General features: G+C 47.3%; 1 pseudogene; it reads left to right on the top strand.

The window, feature by feature from the left end:
• Positions 1–4,992: 4,992 nt before the first annotated feature.
• LOC134899850 (U2 spliceosomal RNA) lies at positions 4,993–5,116 on the top strand (annotated as a pseudogene).
• The last annotated feature ends 252 nt before the right edge of the window (positions 5,117–5,368 follow it).

A 5,368-nucleotide genomic window follows, 5' to 3' on the forward strand; every position in this document is an offset into this window, starting at 1 on the left:
CTGCTGAGGAAATCTATTTCTCCGTTGTCAACACCCGGAACGAAGATCGCTAATAGAGCGTTTACATGCCTTTACACCCAGCGGAAAACTTTTGCGGCTTCTGCCATTGCCGCTTTGCTCCTCGTTCCGCCCTAGCGGCTTACTGACGCCACTGCTGTTAAGTCATCCAACAAAATTAAGAAGAGCAGATCGCGAAGAAGATGTTCCGTTGTAAATAGCTCTTAACTCAAGAATGCTTATTGCAGACAAGCTACCCGGCTTGACCTTTTTCCCTGGAAATTCTTCCCCTGGAAAGACTGCTCCCCAGCCTCGGAGACTTGTATCCCTGGACACTAGGATCTAATCCTGGATCCCGAACCTTCGTCCCTCTAGGAGGTGAGAACTGTGAAGCCACCACAGGAGAGATATCCTGGTCCTGGAAAATAGGAATATTTTCCGGTGTATGTGCAGGTGAGTCCCGAACCACATGTCCAACTGGTCCCACCAAAACAACTCTGGCATTTGACCTGCTCACCGAATGGCCTCGTAGGCCGCAACCATCCTCTTCATCAACGGAACGTATTGATGGGTTTACACTGTTGCAAATCTGATCTAACTCTGGATCCTCAGATCTCTTTCCACAGAAAAAAACAACTCTCAACAGTTCAGTATCTAATCTTATTCCCACTTCCGACCTCTGCGTCGTAGGGATCAACAGCGATTCTCTGTTGAAGAACTGTCAGAGAGAAACAACAATTTGTACCACTTGTTTCTTGACCTCGCCGTAGTCAGGAGAGCGTCCCAGTACCGAATAATAATGGCTTTTACTATTGAAGGAAAACCATCATACTGCCATCACTCCGGTGAAATGGCAATGACAATCCTGAATAGCAAACCCAGGTAAGCTTAACGCGGACGAAACCACCTTTAAACTCTCTTCTTCTTTTACAGATTGGAGATCCCTGCCCTGAGAGATTCCATCTTGTAGTTCAACTTCTTAAGTAGAAAGCTTTTTTTTTTCTTTTCTTTTAAACAGGGACAGCAGGACAATGTCCTGATCCTGGCCCAACTCTTGTATGGCGTTGCATACTACCTCCCTGTCCAGAGGAGAATCTGTAAAATTTATATGAAAAAATCAGTGAGTGGAAACATCTGGACACTCCAGTATGTCCCTCTTTGGACTCTATTCTTAACTCCCTGGTCCAAGTCCATTCCAGGACTGACTGAAGCGTATTAGACGAGTTCCCACCGGTGTGGGCTCCAGCAAGATAGCTCCAGCAACATGCGGTGGATGTGGTAGAAACAGAGAACGATATCTGCTTCTGCAAATTTGAAAAAGGTTGCAGAACTCTTACCTTTTTCACCTTCCTCTACCTGCAATGAAGGGGAAAAAACGGTATCCAACCTGTCCAATGACTGCATCCTACAAAAAAAAAATGCGTCACCAACCTTTGTGAGGGACATAGGTAGACTTACCACTAGTACCTGCCGAGATCAACTTAACAAAGCCATCCCCGAACCAGGTTACACCATCCTAGGTAAAATACTCCAGTATTCCTCGGAGGCAGCCACAGCAAGCCCTTGGTGAACCCACAATGCCCTCCTAGTCGAGAGGGCCATGGAAGTGGCCCGCGGACCCCAGAGGCCTATACCTCTTGTAGTCACACGGCAGCATGCTGCAATGTTCTAGATAAGACCCAACTTAAGGAATATCCCCACTTTCTCTAGGGTAATTATATCGGATGCCAAGGTAACCAACCATTCCTGAATACAAGCACTCCCCCATGCGTATGTAATGCAAATATTATCAAAGCATATAATTAAAATATCACTTATAGCTTCCTGTATACGATCCTTTGTGACAAGGCCCCAGTGCAGACCAGGGGTTGACTCTCACTTTATTCCATCCACGGCGGGAAAAGAATACTCGGACTCCTCGTGAGGATTTGAGACCATCTCGTCAGGCTGACCTATAGCTTTATCAACAGAGCGGCCAGCACATGAGAAGGAATAACTTTACTTCAGCATTCATTAGAAAACGTAAAATGAGTATACATATTTAAATACATATATGCACCCATATATCTATATATATATATATATATACATCATACATATATAAATAAATAAATATATATATATATATATATATATATTGTCAGAAACAGCAGGGTCCTTAGTGACATTAATGTGTTCTGCATGTGTATAAACATGTACTGAATGCCAATGTTATGGATCTAACCAGGAAACATTATGGTCGACATAAGACATAGTATTCGTCAACAACAGGGAGTAGTAACCGGGCAAAATAATATTCTTGTAACCCCTAGGGGTCTGAGGGAAATATCAATGCAACCGTACCATACATATATATATATATATATATATACACACAGGTATAGGTTATTACATAATCATGTTAATTTACACCCAGTTATAATAGTTGGTGCCGACAGGGTCACCCACATACGACTGTGTCTCCCATACAGTGTTTACTTTAGAAAAGCATACAATTACTGACATTTCATCTCCTGAATCAAGTACCATCAGGAGTCGGCAATGCCGACAGGGATTCCCATAGCTGTTTGCAGCAGAGCACTCACGCATGTCGACACACGTGTACTAAAACACCCACCGACCTCACTTATATTGGGTAGCTCCCATTATCTGACAGGGAAAACACAGACCTTTTAACAACTCAATAATCACACGCACATTAATATATATATATATAGTGCTGCTGAACCTGTAGTGCACTAAACAACTGTGCTCCCCCCCCCTCGTTTTACACTGTTTGTAGTTCCACAGTGTTTTTGGCAGGGCCAGCAGCTCTGTGAGGAGAAAATGGCGCTGAATAGAGTTGTGAGGGCTAAGCTACGCCCCCTTCTCGGCGCGCTTCAGTCCCGCTATTTTTATCTTTTTTATACTGGCGGGGGTCAGTATACAGTACCTATGCACTGTATACCTCTTTGCCAGGCCTTTATATGAGGTATTATTGCTGCCCAGGGCGCCCCGCCTGTGCCCTGCACCCTTGTAGTGCAGCTTGTGTGTGGGAGCAATGGCACGCTGCGCGGTACCTCTGAGACTGTGAAGTATTCTGCCGTCACTGAAGTCTTCTGTTCTTCTAATACTCACCCGGCTTCTTTCTTCTGGCTCTGTGATGGGGGTGACGGCGCAGCTCCGGGAACGAGCAGCTAGGCGAACCAAGTGATCAGACCCTCTGGAGCTAATGGTGTCCAGTAGCCTAAGAAGCAGAGCCCTTGAACTCAGAAGAAGTAGGTCTGCTTCTCTCCCCTCACTCCCACGATGCAGGGAGCCTGTAGCCAGCAGGTCTGCCTGAAAATAACAAACCTAACATAAAGTCTTTTAGAGAAACTCAGGAGAGCTCCCCTAGTGTGTGTCCAGTCTCTCTGGGCACAGAGTCTAACTGGAGTCTGGAGGAGGGGCATAGAGGGAGGAGCCAGTTCACACCTATTCAAAGTCTTATAGTGTGCCCATGTCTCCTGTGGATCCCGTCTATACCCCATGGTCCTTTTGGAGTCCCCAGCATCCTCTAGGACGTATGAGAAATAATAGTGAATTTCCCTTTCATTATAACCCATGGGCCCCCATCAGCAAAGTCATTAAACGCCACCCAAAACTATACGTCTACCTTTTGGGTGGGGCTATCTGTAGCAACAGACTGACTTGAATGAGAGTGTACAATCTATTCCAGAGACCCCTGCAAAGCTGTAACTGACTTTATAGCGGGACACAAGCAGGACGCGGCTCCCAAGATTGCTCTCCTAGGATGCAGCTGACATAGGAGAAGCAGGGGGAAGAGGTGCAGGCTTGTACCCAACCAGGAAAATAATGTACTATCATTATTACCATTCAGTGGTATAACAATTCTATTATTTGTATGCATTATACAGTACATGTATTTAAATGGTGTAGTATGTTATGCCGGCGGTCATGCTCCCGGCGGCCAGCATACCGGTGCCGGAATCCCGACCGCCGGCATACCGACAGTTGTGGGAGCCCAAATGAGCCACTGGCGGGCACGGTGGCGTGTCACGCTATCTATTCTCCCTCCAGGGGGGTTGTGGACCCCCAAGAGGGAGAAAAGCTGTCGGGATTCCGGCGCCGGTATGCTGATCGTCAGGAGCCCGGCCGCCGGCAAGCTGAAAGCCACCCATATTTAAAGTCATTTTAACGATTATAAAGTGGAAGAAAGAAGCCAGGGGCACTGATCAGGTGACTGCTCATTTATAGCATAGAGATATAAGTATCCAAAGGATGATTAGGTGACCTCGGTGGGGAGCAACTATGTAAAAAGTGAGCCTTGGCCTTTTCAGGATCAGTGAAAAAATGGGCAACTTCTCTGATACATCTTCCCCATTGAGTGGTATGAGCAGGGCCTTAACTAGGTATGTGCCGATGGTGCCTTGCCCACATTGCAACTGCACTGAAGGCGCACCATCAGGCTGAACACCCCCACGTACGTCCATTTTAGCGAGTGAGGGAGTAGTTAAAGTTCCGCTGTCCACCATTTGGTGTTATACAGCCCCCCGTGCGGTAATTCCGCCTGTGAGAGCCGCCGCCGGAAAGGAGAGGGAGCGCTACTGTAGAGGCCAGGACCTGTATATGACCCACCACAGCTGATTCCAAATAGTTTGTGACATGGACCCAGGGGCTTATGGTAAAGGTCCTCTCCACGAAGGGAAAGTAGACTTCCTGGTAGCGTCCACTTTCCCTTCATGGAGAGGACCTTTCCCATAAGCCCCTGGGTCCATGTCACAAACTATTTGGAATAGTAACCTGTGGCGAGCGACGCAAGCCCGCGAGGGTCCAGTGGTGCATAGATACAACGAAATAACCTCAAACGAACGGAGAAAACATTTAGGTGCTGTGAGGGCGGAAGTTCTCTCCTGCCCTCTCGTTATGTCACTTCCAGGTCCTGATCACAAAGGGAACATAGACACAACCCTGGTGGGTGTAAGTATTCTTTCAGATAACACAACTTAAGTAGACATGGCTTCTCGGCCTTTTGGCTAAGATCAAGTGTAGTACCTGCTCGAGGGAAACACTTGGTGGAGTACCTGTTCTTACACTAGGAGCATGAGAGGTTCCTAGATGTGGAATGGAGAAACACCTTGTGGAGTACCATGCCGGGGAGAAAAACTGGGCTTAGTATCCACCGTCCTTCTAAGGGGATGAAATAGGGCCCCTTGTGTTGAGTGGAGAACGGCCCGGTCTAGTATCTTCTCTCGTGCTGGGGGTTGACCCTGGCACAGTGTGGGTATGAAGCTTGGTCTGGCTGAGAGGTCGGGAGCAGCTAGAAGCTCGAGGTGTTTTGTGCCCCTGGAACTGGAAGGGACAGGGGTGCCGGAAATGCACTGGGGATTCG

The sequence above is a fragment of the Pseudophryne corroboree genome, chromosome 3 (genome assembly GCF_028390025.1).
Source record: "Pseudophryne corroboree isolate aPseCor3 chromosome 3, aPseCor3.hap2, whole genome shotgun sequence".
Lineage (NCBI taxonomy): Eukaryota > Metazoa > Chordata > Amphibia > Anura > Myobatrachidae > Pseudophryne > Pseudophryne corroboree.